Source organism: Ursus arctos, unplaced genomic scaffold (assembly GCF_023065955.2).
Source record: "Ursus arctos isolate Adak ecotype North America unplaced genomic scaffold, UrsArc2.0 scaffold_36, whole genome shotgun sequence".
NCBI lineage: Eukaryota > Metazoa > Chordata > Mammalia > Carnivora > Ursidae > Ursus > Ursus arctos.
In genome coordinates, this window is record NW_026623050.1 from 1,914,196 (window position 1) to 1,933,973 (window position 19,778).

General features: G+C 38.0%; 1 protein-coding gene across 1 annotated transcript in view; it reads right to left on the reverse strand.

Annotated features, from left to right (window-relative positions):
• Positions 1-813: 813 nt before the first annotated feature.
• The window catches only part of DPH6 (diphthamine biosynthesis 6), a 428,870-nt gene continuing 409,905 nt past the window's right edge, over positions 814-19,778 (reverse strand). Inside the window, exons 18-19 of the mRNA XM_057306216.1 lie at positions 9,395-9,536; positions 814-2,119 (exon numbers count right to left, since the gene is read on the reverse strand). The gene's annotated coding sequence lies outside the window, so the exon portion shown is untranslated. The remainder of the gene's footprint in view (positions 2,120-9,394; positions 9,537-19,778) is intronic.

Sequence of the window (19,778 nt, forward strand, 5' to 3'; positions counted from 1 at the left end):
TCAGGCAAATTTTAATGGAAAACATCTCCTTTTCCCTTAGTTCTGTTTTAACTATTCCAAAGTGAAAAATAAAATGTTTTTATTTATTTATATATTTATTTTAAAAAGATTTTATTTATTTGACAGAGCAAGCACAAGCAGGAGGAGCAGCAGAGGGAGAGGGAGAAGCAGGCTCCCTGCTCAGCAGGACTCCATCCCAGGACCCTGGGATCATGACCTGATCCGAAGGCAGACGCTTAACTGACTGAGCCACCCAGGTGCCCCAATAAAATGTTTTTTAAAAATATTCATTCTGTAGTATCACTGCTTATATGAGTTGAATGTTGTCGTTTAGTGTTTTAAAATCACATTTCCCTTCAAAATAGCCCTGGGGCACCTGGGTGGCTCGGTCAGTTAAGCGTTGGACTCCTGCTTAGGATTCTCTCTCTCCCTCTCTCTCTGCAACCCCTGCCCTGCTCCCGTCAGTGTGCATTCTTTCAATAAATAAACAAATAGATAAAACATTCAAAATAGCCCTTCGTTTTTACTCATATTTTCATATTTCATTATATATCTGTAAAAAGAAAGATTTTTAAAAAATACATCTATAAAAATAATCATACCTAAAACAATGAATAATATTTCTTTAATATTATCAAATATCTATAGAGGGTTCAAATTTCTCTGATTGTCTCATAATTTTTTTATATGTGTGTATTTTTTTGAATCAGAGACTAGAAACCCAAATCCCTTTTTTGTAATTTATAGATAGGTTTCTCCCTATTTTTTTTTTTAAGATTTGACTTATTTATTTGACAGAGACAGGCAGAGAGAGAGGGAACACAAGCAGGGGGAGTGGGAGAGGGAGAAGCAGGCTCCCAGCAGAGCAGGGAGCCCAATGCGGTGCTCGGTCCCAGAACCCGGGCATCATGACCTGAGCTGAAGGCAGACGCTTAACGACTGAGCCACCCAGGCGCCCCGGTTTGTATTTATTGAGGAAACTGGGTTATCCACTTGAGTCTTCTACATTCCAGATTTTAAAAATTGTATCCCTATAGTATTATTCAACATGACCCCCTATCTCTGTGCTTCTTATAAAGTGGTAGTTGGATGTGGAGATGTGGTCTAACTCAGGTTAAATATTTTTTGCAAGAGTACCTGGTCAGTGGTGATGTGTATTACGAGGTATATAATATCCAATTATCTCTCTTTTTGTGGTATCAGAAACCACTGATGATCATTGCCTAGATCCATTAGTTAACTAGAAATCTGCAAAATGGTGTTTGGCTATATCATTCTTTTTCTATTTATTATTGAGAAAACTTTCTCTCACCAATTATTTTGTTGCTTTAAGGTGTATTTTATAAGGGTAAGTAAGTGTCCTAGGTCAGTCCCCTGGGAAACAGGCTTTGAGGTGGAGATCGCCTGTCAGAGGCTTACGGGGAGAGTTCTAGGGAACAACACCTGTAAGAGAGCGAGGGAAGCAGGGCCTGGGTGAGGGAGAGGTTGAATGGGGAAGGAATTGCAAAGGAGGACTCAGTCAACCCCCCAGGGAGCTTTGAAGCTGGGAAAACTCTTCAAACTTGAGGCTGTGCCTTTGTACCCCCACTCTACCCTTGCACTGACAAATCATTGTTTGTGGGCTGCCTCTGGGTTGAGCATGTATTCCCGTGTAAGACAACAACCTCTATCCAAAGGCAATTCCTGGGGAAGGCTCAGCTGGGAACCTTTAGCAGTAGAGGCTCCAGGCAGCGGAATGAGTGTCTCAGTCTTGAAGGGGGCATTGGGCAGTACACTGAAGTATTCAACACAAAAAGGCAGGTTAAATGCTTGATTCTTTCTCAGTATTTACCAGATGTAAGAATTATGAACTGATTCCTTTACATCCTCCAAAGGTAAACAATGAGTTTTTTTTTAAGTGTCATAAACTCATGGATGTTAACATATTTGATGTGTTTGTAATCCTCGGCAGTAGTTATTTATATTGATGTCTGTCTTTTGCCAGGAGTAACGTCCTCAAGTTGGCCTATGAACCCTTTGACTTGACCTCCCCCTGCCCCTGGCCAATAGCTTTTGATAGCTCCTTACTTTCTTGGTGACAGAATGTTCAGTCTCAGGTGCTACAGTTCCTGTCCCAGACCTGCAAATGACCAGGGAGAAATTGTGTTTAGAGGCCACAACCAGTTTAGGAGCGGTGCTCACTGCTACTGGGTTGGCTATTGCTTAGCCTTTACAGCAGAAATAGCTAGGAAATAACACAATTTTTTTTTTAAAGATTTTATTTATTTATTTGACAGAGATAGAGACAGCCAGCGAGAGAGGGAACACAAGCAGGAGGAGTGGGAGAGGAAGAAGCAGGCTCACAGCAGAAGAGCCTGATGTGGGGCTCGATCCCATAACGCCGGGATCACGCCCTGAGCCGAAGGCAGACGCTTAACCGCTGTGCCACCCAGGCGCCCCAATAACACAATTTCTTAAGAAGAGAAGGCATCAGCAACTCTTCACTGGTATTTCTAGCTTGAATTTAGGATTATAGGAGTTTATGAAACTTCTTTGATTTTATGTTAATATCTCTTTTCCTCTGGAAATCCTTATGTTAGCTAGAAAGCAATGGGAAGTTACTCAAATAAGAAGGCATTATAACAGCTATCAGCAGAAGGAAGGAAGGGAAAGGACAAAAACATGGAAGGAACATGTTTTGTTTTGCAGAACCAACAGTTTCAGCCAAGGAGACGCCAATTAGGTGTCCTGCCTGATAGCTCCTTACCTCAGCCAGTTTGAGCTAGAGGGGAGCTCAGGACCTTCTCAGAAGTTGTTCCCCCCTGTCCAAGTTGTCCTGAAGTTACCTTTAGCTCTTTATAAGACTAAGGTCTCCTCCTATGGTCAGAGTTTTCTGCTATTTTTTGAATATACAATGTATACATTACCATACTGTCTTGCTAGGCATGCACATTTGAACCAAAGTGCCTAATGCAAGCCTCCTGGCCCTGCCCCCTTTCTGCTTTTTGAAAGCTAAAGTGATCTCTTAAAAGTTTTGGTGTTTTCTTTTTGAACAAAAACCAGATGCCGGCTTTATATATTCTGCTTGCATAGAAGTGGAGAAAGAAGAGGAGAAATGCAACCTGCCTTATTATTCCAAATGAAGTTTTAAAATTAATGGCCTTGATTAGTGACTCAGCACTTAACCTTGATTCCCAAATTGGGCCTGCTTCAGGGCTTCCCAGGAAAGGACTTTTCTTACCTTTTGATGATTTGTGCTATAGGTTTCCCTATTCTTTTTCCCTATTAGTCTTTATTTTACTTTTTCCTCTAATAGCAACTTTCTGGTCTGATACTGGCTCCTTTTCTTGTTTTCTGGCTCAATGTATATTAATAAATATGACTTTTAATGACACTGGGAACTTATAATCAGATATGCCACACAGCACGTGTTCAATCTGCCATTTTGAAACCATCTTTTTAATACCATCAAAAATCAAAATCTGGTTTTCCTACATAACACATCAGGTTCTTTCCAATTAAGAAATATATGCAGAAACCTGACAGTTTGGGGCACCTGGCTGGCTTGGTTGGTGGAATGTGCTACTCTTGACCTCAGGGTTATGAGTTTTTGTCCCACACTGGGTGTAGAGATCACTTAAAAACAAAAAAATAAAATAAAATGTAAAAAAAAAAGAAAGAAACCTGACTGTTTTTGATGTATTTCACTCACACATCTACTTGTATTTAATTCTGCATTTACTTAGGAACTACAGTGTGCCATAAACTGTGCTCTTATGATCTGTTGCTGGCTCTCTGACTCAAGTTCTGATTCTTGACCAGGTTGCTTAACTCACTATTGGAAGTAACAATAGAGAAGAGTCCGACTTCAAGGCCATTTTTTTTTCCCTTAATGCTTATATGACTGCTGGGTGTTTTGGAAGGTTGAAGAAGGCAAAGCTGGATTGCAAAGCTCCAGTGATGATTTCTGCATTTTCAGAATCAGAGTGTGTAAGATATTCTTAATTTAATCTCGTATTAGAAGATGGTAACCTTATAGGATATAAGACAGTAATCCTTATAGGATAAGTGGATGTCATTCAGATGAACCTGTCGTATTGGTACTGAGAAATACAGGTCTGGCACGAAGGAAAGAATTCAAGGAAATGCTGCATGGGTCACAAGGCTGACCAGCTGTTTTCATTCTAGAACAAATGCACATGTACTTCAGGTGAAGCCAGAATACCTTGAAAAGAATTTCCTGGAAGAGTGAGGATCTTAATGTAGAAGATAGTTTAATAGCTTTCTCTAGAATTTGGGAAGGTTTGCATCTATACGGGCCATAGATTCTTATCCGGGGGATGGGTTCAATAGCTAATAGCTTCTCCAAGTACTTTCTAGCCCCAGGAGTCAGTAATTTAGTGTACTTAAGTAGGGATCTCCTTGACATTTTTGCATTGAATATCAGAATAAATAGGTAATAGCGTATCTATATAACTTGCTAACGTGTCATTTAGGCCGCTTGAGGGCTGTAGTAAATTGCTCTGCTGCCTTTTTAAGTCAATATACAAATGCTAAGCATCAGTGATAAGACCATCCTGTGTTTTATTATTATTCCTCCCCTCTGGTGCTGAGAAATGAATTGCTTATGAGAGAGAAGGGAGGATTGGCTTAATAACTCGTAATCAGATATGCCACACAGCAAATGTGAACTTCCTTTTTCCTATTTTAGCCATCTTTTATCCCAAGAAGAACAGCTGAATCTCAAATATGGGAAAGGGCAGTAGTAATCCTTGAATGTAAACTGCTCACAGGAATTAGACACAAGTGAGAATAAGACAGTGGAATAAGCTTGTGATTGGTGACTATCTTACCATTCTTCCTAAAGAGTCCCAAGGGACAACTAATAATGGTATCAACACACATCTTACTGTTCTAAACATTTTACTACTAATAATTTATGCTTACAACAACTCCATGAAGTAGACGCTGGTATTATTTCCATTTTATGGATGAAGGAGCTGGAACACAGGGGTTAAGTGATTAGCCCACTGTCACATAGAGAGTACTAGAGAGTATGCTAAACTGCCTCTAATGAAATACTGATTTCCTGACTGTATTTGAGTGTGTTCAATACTATGTTTCTAGGGAAGACTTAATCAGTTTTTGAGAAAACATGGCATTCAGTCCAATTTCAAATTAGGAAGAATCTTTGGCTCAATCCTTTAGTCTCTGAAAGTCCCTCAGAGCCTTTACTTGGATAATTAGTTGTGAACAATATCAATTATATCTAAGTGGACAAATTTAATTACTACAGAAGACCAATTGATTTTTTTAATTATCATTGATTGCTCAGTGGTTATCTCAGTGTAAAGATTGGTACTTTCTGAATCTCTCATTTAATTGGTTTATTAAGTAGTCCAAAGGTTGACACCAAAGTAGGAGAGGTGAATTTTCCTCCTGCTCCCTTTTTATCTCCATGAGGGGTAAACATGATGGAAGCCTAAGACATTCAACAACAAAAACAACAACATAACAAAAACAGCAATTAATATTAAATTTCTTGTAGGTTTTGGGGATCTTCTAATTTTTTGTTTTAGTGGACTTATTGGAGGCAGTGATACCCTAATTTTCCTAATGGTGAAGATAGAACTTGCCATGTTAGCTGGGGTACCATGATTCTGATATTTTTAATCCTTAAGTCAAATTCACAGTGAAGCCAGTTAGGATCATAAGGATTATTGGAAATTGATGTGGACTTAGTGAGAAGAGAACTGGATTCTACACTTTAATCTATCCTTACCCCCCTACCTCACCTCAGTAATAGCTGGCTGCATGATTTAATTTTCCTGCCTCAGTTTTGTTATCTTTAAATTAGGATAATCACATTTGTCTTCTTTATCACACAAGCGAAGTTTGTGACAGTACATTAAAAAATATCAAATGTATGTTGGGGTGCCTGGGTGGCTCAGTTGGTTTCGGCTCAGGTCATGATCTCGGGATCCTGGGATCAAGCCCCACAGTGGGCTCCACGCTCAGCAGGGAGTCTGCTTAAGATTCTTTCTCCCTCTCCCTCTGCCCCACCCCACTCTTTATCTCTCTCTCAAATAAATAAATAAATCTTTAAAAAATATCAAATATATGTAAATTTAAGGATCATTACTATTTAGAGATTACCATAATATTTTCATTATTTTGCTCTGGAAATATTGTCTGACACCAATTTGTATCAGTTATCTATTATTGCTTCATAAGAAACTACCCCAAACCTATTGGCTTAAAACAACCATTTATTATTTGCCATAAACCTACAGATCAGCTGTGTGGATTGTGCTGGCCTGTGCCAGGCTCAGCTATTCTTGGGCTTGCTTGTGCATCCGTGATAAACTGGTGGGGTAGGATGACCCCAGCTGGGATGATTTGGCTCTGTTTCACATGAGCTCTTATTCTTCAGTAGGCTAGCTCAGAATTGTTTTCAGGGCAAAGGAACAGGAGCAAAAGAACAAGTGAGTATGCATAATGCCTCTTGAGGCCTCTGCTAAGTAAGGCACCCTGTCATGTCATCCACATTCTAGAGGCCAAATCAAGTTGCAGGACAGTTCAGTTCAAGAGGGGGGACAAATAAATGCCACATCATGATGGGAGGAGCTGCATAGACATGTTATAAGAGGGGAAATTGGAGCCATTTTTATAATTGAGCTATCACACTAATTGAGTCACTTATATTTAACTTAAACCCTTAATTATTTTTATTTACTTTACTAGGACAGCGATTTTTTTTTTACCTTTTCAATTTTTATGTCACTGTGTTATATATCTTTTATATAAACACATATATCCGTATCCATGGCTTGTTGCCCGTATATAAATCTAACATAAGACATTTGAATATATTTGCAATTATTGTGACCAACAGGTAAGAACCTGGATAATTTATTAGATATACTCTCATTTATGAACTCTTATTTGTTATATTAGCATTTGCATAAGGAAATAAACAGAAGATCCGATTAAAATAATTGTTGGAATTGTGAAGCCCGTAATGTTTTCCACTACTGAATTCTCTATTACACTGAAATGATTAGCATGCTTCATTACTGGTCCTGAAATAGTCAGATTAAATGAAGAATTGAGGGGCGCCTGGGTGGCACAGCAGTTAAGCATCTGCCTTCGGCTCAGGGCGTGATCCCGGTGTTGTGGGATCGAGCCCCACATCAGGCTCCTCCACTGGGAGCCTGCTTCTTCCTCTCCCACTCCCCCTGCTTGTGTTCCCTCTCTCGCTGGCTGTCTCTATCTCTGTTGAATAAATAAATAAAAAATTAAAAAAAATTAAAAAAAAATAAATGAAGAATTGAGACAATATAAATTGAAAATTCAGATCTCTAGCCCTGCCCTCAAGAAGTTTTGTTTTGGCCTTGTTTTATTTTGTTTGAGCCCGAATGAGCCCGACTAGATGTCTACACTGGTTAAGCTCCCTAACTATGCGTTTAACTCATGACTCTTCACTTGGATTTAGGCATTTGGTTGTATGAAGCCAAACATCTGGATGTTTTTTCTCAGCAGTGCCAAATATGCATCTATGTGGAGGAGTGTTCTGACTTGGGCATTTAGTTGGCATCTTTGTATATGCTTTTCAATCAGATGCACTATATCACCAGGGCAACTCCAGAAGTTTGGGTCAAAAGGATGTATTCCTGATTAAGCTGAACTCTATAAACTGTAAATATAAGCTATCTGAATTACACATAGGCCCTTGGCAATATCCTGTAGATTCTAACATTCCCTTTCTTTATGTTGGCATCACGTTCTGGAACATTTAAAATATATTTCCATAACATTTTCTAAATGACTGCATTGTAATTTAATGTTATATTTGGCAAACACAACCTAAAATACAGTAGCTAATAGAGTAAGCTCATTTTATTTGCATATCATTGTTAACCACTTTCATGTAGCACTTACCCAGTGTGTCAGATTATTACGATCTATTTAATGACTTAATGGATGAGGTACATTGTTCTTAAATTCAATTATACCCTTTGCACCTCTAGAATTAAGGTCATGTCAGCATTTCGATTTTATAAGTGACTGGGTTTAGCAGTTTTTAACTGAGCTATACAAATTGGCTTCCAAATCAAATCTTAGTAATAAAGGTCACTGCCTGGGGGAATTTTCCCCCCAAATTTAGTATACGTATAATTTTATGGTGCATCTCCTGCTTTCTAAAATAGTCTTTTAGGGAAAATTCCCTTATGTTCTTCATGTGGCAGAAGGAAAAGTCCTTGATTTCCTGTTTGCTTTATAAGACTAGGTTTTTCTTCCTTGCTGCGTAACAACCATCTTAGACACTTTGGCTTTTAATACGCTCCCCACTACTTCTTGTTTGTACGACCTTGTGCCATCACTTAGCTACTTTGTGCCTCAATTTGCTTATCTGTAAAATGGACTATTGATGTTACCTACCTCATAGAGTTGTAGTGAGGATTAAATGGGATAATATACACATGTATTTAGGACAGTACATATTAATTGCTCAACAAGGGTTAGCTTTTGTTACTATCAGATAGGAGATTTAATACGAGTCCCTTCAGCAGTAAAGAAACCTCTGAAAAGAACAGGCCATTGAGGTGAGATTTGGCATTTACTGAGAAGTCTGGAAGAGGCTATTGCTATCAGCGATTATTACCCTGTTGTCCATAAAATTTTTTCTTTTAGAAATGGGTGAGATCTCACTAAGGGATGAGTGAGATCTCCTTGGGGAAGAATGAAGGTAGGGAGGATGAGAGGAACCAGGACCAAGCTCTGAGGAAAAGATGAGGCTGGAAGGATCTTTGGGGAGGAACGGGGAGAGTGAACAGGAAATGAAGGCGTGTAAGTACAGTACTGTGGTTCCGACACAGACAATTATCAAAATCAGTTGGAGGGCTTGTAAAACCCAGAAGGGCCTGGAATTTCTCACTCAGCAGGGGTAGAGTAGTGCCTGGGAATTTGCATTTCTAACAAATTCCCAGGTGATGCTGCCAGTACTAGCCTGAGGACCACACTTTTTTTTCCTACCGTCAGAGTGAACACGTTAAATATGCTTGGCTCTGAGTAGACATCAGAGAACTGGAGCAGAGTAGGAATAAGGGAGGATTTCTAAAGACTGAAGATGAAAGTAAAAATCGTTATTTTTATTGTTCATCCCCAGATTGCTTAGGAAGAGAACAAGATTGTATTAGGTGGGTTATTGGTCCTGCAGTGTTAAAACATTACTATATGTGTTGCTAATGAAACACTCTAGGCAATTCCCTGCAGGTGCATATAAATTACAAGAAGATGGATGTATTTTTCTGGATGCAGGAAAACAAATCCACTCCTTTAATGTCTTAAAAAAATAGTTCATTGATACTTTCTGATTTTGCATTGAACAAGTGCTCAGTTTGTTCCTGAATACCTGCAGAGAAGTTCTCTTCTAAAAATGGGAAAGAGGCTGCTGATCCATTGATGGAAAAATCTGTTTTCCTCCGTCTGTATTCAGGCCATAATCACTGGTTTCTTCGTTGTCATGACCTCCTGTTTTGTCAGGGGACAGGTCACTGTGTGAGAAACCACACACAGAGGCATTAGAGTGGGGTGATTACACATGACTCGGTGCAGACACCTCAGCACGGATGTGCCATATTGCAAAAGATTCCAAAAAATAAAATAAATCTGATGGGATTCAAAAGCCATTGTGAAGAATCTAATTAACATTTTTTTAGAAACTTTTATTCAATATGTGATGTCTAAACACTGAAAAGTATAATTCCCAATTCAATTAATTGACTAAGTTTTCACCTCCATTAAAAATTTTTGGACTGTACTGTTTGATCTGATTCAGGATGAAGTTGTTTTTCTCTAACACAGATGACATTCATACGGCTACATCTGTTGTTTTCACTCTGCCATTATACACACAGAATCCTAGAGCTGGAAAGTCCTGCAGAACTAATTCTTATGAGTGCATATTGAATGTTCAGACCGCTCTGTGTAAATGAATTTCCTTTTCTTCAAAAGCTGCGGATGGGCAAAAATCTAAATCAGGGAAAATGCTATTGTTTAGAATCCTGGCCAGGCAGACATATCAAAGTTAAAGAAATCCAATGGTATAGAGAAGATCCAACATAAAACTCTGAAAAAATGAAGTAAGATTGTAGAGAAGAACCATTACCCATCTGTTTCAGATATGTAAAAATATCCAAGCATAGTTTAAGATAACCTGCAGTATTTATTAACAAAGGGCAAGCACATTCAGGAGTCTAGACAATAGACCATTTATGCCCTGATTTACCATCAAAAAAGAAATTTGAAATATATCAAATTCCTTTTCAAAATTCAATTAACGGTTAAAAAAGAATACATAGCATAGTTGATGAGGAATCTCAAAGCTGGTATGATTTCTGAAAAAAATCTGGCATACATCAATTGACCAGAAACCATCAATATCAACCATACAATGGAGATTTACATTGTTCAGTGATCCATATTATATCAATACCAGTAAGAAATTGAGACAGGTGATGATATAGTATCTTAGAAAATCATTACTACTGTTCTAGAAATTCTATTTAACTCAATTAACTGGAGCAGTGACCATTATAAATATTAAGAAGCAATTTTTTTTTCTTGAAATTCTACTGTTTAGTTCAACTGGAAAGGAAAATGTGGTATTAAAATAGAGTCATGTACAAGGTAGACAGCAATAAATACCTTAAATCCACAGATGTGCAGAGGACTGCCCAGGGACCCCTGGAAAAGTGTGTCTATAAATGGTGGCCTCTGTAGCTGGGCATCCTGACACTACCAGTACACAGGTAAATTAATCAAGGAGCTTCAGAATTAAGCTTAATGTTTATTGATCAACAATGAATTGTTATCAGTCCACTCAGTGGCAGGTGCAGCAGAAGATGATGGTTTGGTGAATTTAAAGAGAATATGGACTTCACAAAAGGATGATGAACTGGCTATGAAATCTAAAGATATTTTTAATGTTATAGTCAGCATATGATATTGTGTGGCTTCATACTATTAATTGAAGAAAAATATCTAATCATAAAACAAGGGACAAAGTATTATATGTGCATAAACCTTCCCATCCCCTTCCTTATGAAAAATTGTTCATCCTTTTAGTCCCAACTCAGATGACTCTTCCTTTGTGAAGCTTTCTCTTACTCATAGGAGCAAAAATAATACTTCTGTGGCCCCAAAATATGTGCCTGTACTTCTAGTATTGCACTTACTCTATTTGATTTTAATAAATTGTGTATGTGTTAGTTTTTCTATTTATTAATATAATGGGAGTTCCATGGGACCTTATCTTATTTAGTTTTGCAGTACTGGGCACATAACAGGTCCATAATAATGTGTATTAGATGCATGTGGTTAGTCAATATATAAGAACAAGAAATGTTCATGATGTCTATTGATACTTTTAATTCCAAAAATAAATGGGCTCACAGGCAAAACAAATCTCCCAGATCAGATTTCTGCTTACCAAAAACACCCGCGTGTCAGATTAAATTATTCAGGGATCATCAAAGACAAAACTCTAAGAGATCTTGAAAAGTTGGAGAACTCCTCTATCAAAACTCAGGATGATGATGAATAAAAGAGCCAGTAACAACTTTTAAATCTTTGATCAGATCCTGCACCCAAAAATAGGCAAAGAAAACTTAGGGAGCAATGGAAAATCTACATTTAAAGACATATGTTTATGCTAATATTTAATTTATAAATATGTAACTTTTCTCTTTGTATTTTAATGGGACAAAAGGTAGTGAAGAGAGAGACGGTTGACTCTAAATTATCCTAAGTGTGTTCATTTCCTCTCCCTATGTCCTTGCCTGGCCACGCCGATCACTGGTTATGTCACATGTTTTCCCTTTGAGGACAAAAATATGTTATAGAGGGCAAATTTTAAAAATACCTTGATATCTGAAAGTGCCAAAAACACGAAATAAGAATTCAAACACTGAGGGTGTTATTTTTGACTGATACTGGTAAAATTTCTGTTTTATTGAATTATTTATCTAAAGCTGTTACAAAAAGTTTTTCTAAGCTAAGTCTTTTAAGTGCTATTTAAATATTTGCCCTTTTCAGTTTATAGATGAAACATCTGACTTGTCAAATGAAAAGACTTAATGGTTTTGCCAGCACAGTAGCCTTGTGGCCATCTTGGTGGTGTATTTCGCAGGAGACAGGAGACAGTTTAGGCGAGGAGTTGGGGCCCTGGAATGACGTCTTGCTTCTGCTCTTGGCCAGCTCTATCACCTTGCACCGTTATTAGACCTTCGCCTCAAAGTTCCATATACAAAACAATGATAATCAACTATTTCACAAGGCTGTTATGTCTATGAAATTATATGTACAGAAGCACTTTTAAACTGTAAAGTAACCATACAAATGTTAGTTACGATTATAGCTTCATCTACCATAACATCAGGAAGATGTTCATGGAATACGGAGAACCTATTTCCTTTTTTCACGCGCAGGCCTCTGCAACACAAATAGTGAAGATTTTTTTCATGTGCTTGGTCATTTTTCCCCCAATTTTTTTTGGTGGTAAAATACAAATAATGTAAAATTTACTGTCTTAACCATTTTTAAGTGTGTTGTTCAGTGGTATTAAGTACGTGAATATTGTTGTGCAACCGTCACCACCATCCAGTACCAGAACTCTTTTATTTTGCAAAACTGAAACTCTATACCCAATGAAACAATAACTCCCCATTCCTCACTCCCTGCTTCCTTATTTTTTTCAGAGAGTTTAAAGTTCTAATGCGGCTCCCACCTTATCCCTACCACAAAATTCATTGTCAACCAGAAATATAATGGTGATAATCTCAATTTTAGCTACTACCTTCATTGTTTTGGTCTTGGTAAGATAGTCAGAAGAAGTGGTGAAGAAATACTGTAATGTAGACTTTGCATGATAGGAAAAATTTGCCACATGTAAAAAGATTTAGTATTTTGCAAACTTCTAGGCATAATGACTCTGCTGAAAATGTATCCTAAGGAAAGAACAAGGGAAGTATACAGAGTTATCTGATAGTGGGTAAAAAATGTAACTAGATCTTCTAAATTCTCATCAATTGCAGATCAATTTAAAAATTGGTGTCATATACATACAATGAATATCATATAATCACTAAATATCTCATTATAGGATAATACTTAAAATATGGAGGTATGGTCATGCTATAGTATAAAGTTAAAAAAATTTAGAAAAATTTAGAAAACAAAATTAAAAAAAATTTAGAAAAAAATTTTAGAAAACAGTATTATATTACATCAATTAAGTAATAAAAATTATATATAATTATATATATATTATATATATAATTGTATATATATATAATTATATATATAAGAAAATCCTAGTGGATATACAGAAAATGTTCATGGTAATCTCTGGGTGACAGAATTATTAGTAATTTTAATTTCTTCTTTGCAATTTTTTATGTTTTGTAATTTTTCAACGGCTGTGTATTACTTTTATAACCAGGAACAAAATGTAATTAAATAAAAACTCAGGCCTAGGCCACCTCCAAAGCAAACCCAGCAATGAACTCTGAAGTATTTCAGCTATGAACATTTTAAGTAATTGGAAATTGGGAGGACCATAAAAAGTGGTCACTGGGGGCTAGTATTTGAATGAAAAACCCAAAGAGCTTGTTTCGAATCATGTCGTCTTTCACATTACTAATATAATTAAAGCAAGTAAATCAGTTGGGCAACATGCCACTCACCCTTCAGACACACGTCACAGCTGTCTGCATGCTCACTATCTTCACCTTGCTCAATTTTCACAGTTTTTAATATGAATATCAATTCCCTTTTTCATAAACCTAACCTATAAATGCCACAACCCCTCTGAGGGATTTCCCCAGGCTTCATTTTAGGCTCCACAAGAAAGGATGTAAAAGAGACCTTTCTTTTGTAAAGTGATTCTATAATTCTGTCCAATATCCATCATTTTCAGGGCCAAGTAATCATATTTAATAGATCCTAAATTACATTCTGTCAGGCAAGGATTCCCTTGATGATATTAACCAGAGCAGAGGACTGACAGGCAGAGGCCTGAAAGTAAGATATTGTTCTACAAAGGGCTTACGAGCTTTCCTTTGCAAGGCTTGACCTCACTAAGTTTGGGGTGGTGCAAGGTCTGTGCCTTCACTGCAATCCTCAGCCTTCCCTGAGTTACCCACAAACCAACTCCTGATTTCCTGTCTTAAAGTCACTTTTAAAATTAAATTACGTGGCTCGTTTTTGACCCTTTCCTTTGAGGAAATTGCCATCGTGAATTTATTTCTACGATACTTCACTAGCAAGACAGCTAGAGGTAGACGCATGTGCCTACTCGAGCTCCTTTTTATCTGCTGATAGGAAACCTGAAAGAGAAAGGCTGAGGGATGTGAGAAAGTTGGAGAGATGCCTTCATGCTTTATGCTGTTTAAATGAATGTTATAAAGCATAAGGTTGGAGATTGTTTCTTGACGTGAAAGATTATAAGGTCATGATGCTGGAAAAGAGTACAGGGACAGATTTTCCTTTGAAAAAGGAGGAAATCTTGGATCAGGTTTTCATTAGGAAGGAAGTTCTCAGCACTTTTTTGAACATCTCTATTTTTATTGTGTGGGTGTTACATCTCAAAGCTTCTGCAGAATACAAAGGTAAAGAAAGAATAAACATTTCCCCAATTTAAACAAAATGTAAGTTTTTTAAAAAGTTTATTTATAATCAAAAGTTTGTTTATTTATAATCTATACACCCAAATGGGGCTCGAAATCATGACCCTGAGATTAAGAGTCACATGCTCTACTGACTGAGCCAGCCAGGTGCCCCACAAAATTTAAGTTTTTAATGCTTCAGTTATTAAAACAGTTCAAGTACAAATCTTCATTCAAAATACAACTGTTGAGGTCTTGCTATGTGCCTGGGCCCTAGGGGCTTTATAAACATTAACTCGTTGCATTTTTTTTATTATAATAATATTTTTTAATTATATTATGTTAGTCACCATACAGTACATCCCTGGTTTTTGATGTAAAGTTCAATGATTCATTAGTTGCGTCTAACACCCAGTGCACCATGCAATACGTGCCCTCCTTACTACCCATCACCAGTCTATCCCATTCCCCCACCCCCTCCCCTCTGAAGCCCTCAGTTTGTTTCTCAGAGTCCATAGTCTCTCATGCTTAACTCCCCCTTCTGATTACCCCCCCTTCTTTATCCCTTTCTTCTCCTACTGATCTTCCTACGTCTTATGTTCCATAAATGATGTGGAACATATGATAATTGTCTTTCTCTGCTTGATGTATTTCGCTTAGCATTATCTCCTCCAGTGCCGTCCATGTTGCAGCAACTCGTTGCATTTTTACAAAGATTCTGTAACCTATAGATACATTTACCCCAGTTTTAGGTGTGACGCCTACAAGTCAGCCATTTCAAAAATCTTAGAGTGGCTTGGACTCCAACAGTTTAGACCACTCTTAATTTTTGATCATCTGCTTTCCCACATAGAATTGCTTGTTTTTGTTCTGGAAAAAATAATCCCAACCCCAGTTGCTCCACACTTCAAGATATATGGATCTTGAAATTCTTGCCTAAAGAAAACTGTGAGAACACAAAAGGGCAGAGAAGGAGGGAGGAAATGATGGTGGTTAGTGTTTAACATTTTCGAACAGGAAGTACGATGATGAGCGTAACTCAGTAGAAGAAAAACAAAAATACTAAACCATTATTGAGGTATTTGTCCTATGATTTGGGGCAAAAGTACTTTACACAAAAGGACCAACTCTACCCATTTTCTAGTCAATTTTCTCACTTTTCTCCTTCTTTTTAAGTTCTCAGGTTTCTGTGTCTTTCCTTTGCTCTTATTCACTAATTCTTTTATTTTTACTCACAACTCTCCCTTCTTATTTCTATCTTACCATCACTCTTTCCCTTATTTTTTTTCCTATGCCTAAAAAAGAGAAAAGATAAGACAAAATCAACCTGGCTTTTGTGCTCTCCTTTTAAGTGCAATAAAACATAGGTGCAAAAATGGAGGGAAGGAACTGGCTGGTTTCATGATCATTTCTTCCATCTTTCATCCTCATTAACTCCTCTCGCTACTCTCTTCTTCTTTACTTCCTCCTTTCCAATAAGTCACTTCCTTTGTTTCAATAAATCACTATGGCGAAGATTTAAAGGCACTTTACCACGTTCTGATACACTACAGCAGTTTAATTTTCATATCAGTCTAACCCAAATTGATTTCTCATTGACAGAGCTCAGCTGCCACCAACTTACCCGCTGTGTTCAACAAATGGAAACTCTCAGTAAAACCTGTATTGTCATTTATTTCCACTGTGGAAATATTAAACAAGCTGGAATGCAGTGATGTTTTTAATTTTTTAAATCACAGCACAATTATGAGGATGATGAAAATCTCATAATTTTCTGGGGAATGAGGATGGATTTCAAAGCCAGTGATCACTTAGACCGACCATTAGCGCTGCAGTAGACTTTGGTCCATGTCGATGCATCTTGCCTGGACATGTTAATACATTATCTACCTTCTTCTCAGTGCTGCTTATTATTAACAAAAATATAGTGACGCTCTTTTATCTTCTAATGGGGTTATTTTAAATGGGTTTCTCTATTTTTAACTCCACTGAATAAACAATTACAGGGTTTGTGTGTGTCACATTTTATATCTTTCAGAGAACTTTCATAGCGTTATCTATCTAATCCTCACTAAAACAACAAACACTTGTGGGCACTGTGGTAGGTATTGTGGTCCAGATGAAAATGTTCCACAGCTCCCTTTTTGACAGCCTGGGGGAGAGATTATGGGGGCACATGTAACAATTCCAGACAGACTAAGGTATTATGGATTTTGATAACTGTACATATAAGGTACCACATGGACACTGGGTACCTAATTATTAATCATATTGCTATCTGATAGCATTTGTTACCTTGTATTTTAATTTGATACATAGTATCAGTCAGTTTCTCCCACTAAATTGTGATAGAGAAGACGTCTTATGCACCTCTGCATTCCCATCATCAAACACAGGGCCTTGAACGTGATAACCAGTTACTTTTCAATGAATGGACGAATGAAATGGATGGATATATATAGCTAGCTAGCTAGCTATATGGACATTCATTTTATATATTATAAATGTATGTATAACTGTATAGATACTATACATTGATTTATATGATACATATAGACCTATGTGTAAATTATACATCACATATAATGTATACAGATATAATATGATTATGCATTATTATATATAGTATCTATATAACATATAGATATTTAAATTAAGAATTCCAGGAAAGAGCATCTTTCATGTACTATGGGAAAAGAATTGTTTTTCGACCAACAAAAGTACTACTGTTTGTGTTAATACAAGGTCCATATATAATAGGTTCTTACAGTAGTTTTGAAATCCTAATGATGTAACTGTGATGGTCAAGGTCAGACTCCTGAGAAAGATCAAATTCCAAAATTTCCTTTCACTTCAAGGAGTGAGAGCCTTCAAACCTTTCTCTTGTTCTTGCTCTTCCTTTCCAACATGACTAAAATCCATGTCTCATTTCAGATTGTATATTATCTTGCATCTTCGATTAGTAAATACTTCTAATTATGTGCCACATTCCTGTTCTATGCATATTTTCTTCAACTGCTTCACTGCTGCTTACTGACCACCATCCTAACTAGACTCCATTATGCATTTGGGGGGAACAAAGGAAGAGCTATTAGACATAGGAAGAAAAGATAAACTTAAAACCTTGCTTTCTTGTCTGTAAGTTGCACAGAAAATATCCGGTCAAGTTGTTGACAGGGATTTATCCCTTTCTTTTGCTCTTTGATATGTCATATTTGGAGAAATGTTGGGCTTTACACAGTTTTACTTAAATGGTGAGGGGCGCCTGTGTGGCTCAGTTGGTTAAGCATCTGCCTTTGGCTCAGGTCATGATTCCAGGGTCCTGGGATCGAGCCCCACGTTGGGCTCCCTACTGAGCAGGGAGTCTGCTTCTCCCTCTCCTCCCTGCTCCTTCTCTCTGTTGCTATTTCTGTCTCTCTCTCTCTCTCAAATAAATAAATAAAATCTTTAAAAAATGCTGAAAGCAAGATGAGGATATTATTCCTTTTTGTGAACATGCTGCCTAAAAAACTTTTTTTTTTAAAGATTTTATTTATTTGACAGAGATAGAGATAGCCAGTGAGAGAGGGAACACAAGCAGGAGGAGTGGGAGAGGAAGAAGCAGGCTCATAGCGGAGGAGCCTGATGTGGGGCTTGATCCCACAACACCGGGATCACGCCCTGAGCCAAAGGCAGACGCTTAACCGCTGTGCCACCCAGGCGCCCCTAAAAAACTTTTTTGTTGTGTGGCTTTTTATCTAGATATAGTGGAAGAATGCATTTCAACGCCCCACCAGCTGCCTCTAGTTAGGATCTCTGCTTAACTGCCTGCTCTGGGCCTGCCTGCCATAGACACCTGCTCCCTAGGTCTCAGGAGTCCACTTTGTCTTCCTTGTCCTTTTTCCTTTCGGCTAATTTGTTTCAGGCCCACTTCCTAGATTCACATCTCCTTTCATAAAACAATCATCTTCTGGCCATGATGACTTCCTGTGTGGCACTCTGACTCTCTCCAGACCCTGAACATCTCAGTTTTTTTTCCAAATGGTTCAGCCTTCTCGGTTTTTCTGGCTGCCCTACTCAGTTTTGTTTAGGACAGTAAGAGAAACTCAGATGCACTCCTCTGTTGGAAAAAAGAGAGAGTTAACTAGGTTTTTTAGGGTCACCAAAATGATGACTTATGCAAAAACCATTTAAATATACTCTGATAAGCATGAAGAAAGCTCCTCGGGATCATTTCATCCAGAGATTATTAAGGCTGGGAACTTGGGACCTGGAACAAAATCTCAGAAGGATTCCTTATGGCCCTTGTTTATTATCAAACCTCCCTTCAATGTATGCACTCCTTGGCTGGGAGGTGAAAGTGGGAAAGAGGAGGAAAGTAGTCCTAGTTTACTTCTGCATTGTTTCTCGTTTGCTCACCGTTGGCCTTTGTACTTTGTTGCATTGCCCGATGTAGAGTCTTGAGATGCTGAAGGTATCAGTCCAGGTCCCAAAAGACACAGAAGTCACACTTAATAGGGCCATATTCAGGGAATTTAATGAAGAAGCTATCTATAAGAGTATAGACAAGTGTAACGGAAACCAACAAAGGGTGGTGAAGTATCCCCAGGGCTAGCAACAGTGGGAATCTTCACCAGCCATTGGCTTAAAGGGATAGAGGATGGAAAAGCTACCAGAACCCTGAGAACTGCAGCTGTAGTATAGTGGGGGCTGTGGCCTTTTCCAGAGGGAAGGAGCTACTGCCAAGCCTCGGTCATGCAAGGAAGGACCTCTGACCTCCCTCTGCCTCCTTTTCCTCCCTTCCTCCTGTAGACATCTGCATCTGGGAGGGGAAACCTGAGTTTCCAGTGCATGGGGGGACGCCCCTACAAATTTCAGAAAGAGGATGATTAAATCATAGAAGAAGATTAGCACTAATGCTGATGCTTTGGCAGGGGCTCTAGTGAGAAGTGCTTTGTAACCTGCTCCCCTCCTAAGAGCTTGGAGAAGCTGTCATCCCAGACTGAGCATATTTAAGGTTCTCCAACCGTGAAACCCTGGGTTCTACGGCATGTGCTAAGCAGCATGTTTCCTGTGGCTCTGCCGGCTAATATTTTTTTGCTCCCTTGGTCTGTGGCATTTGGTGTTCATTTCTCTTAGACTTAGGGTGAC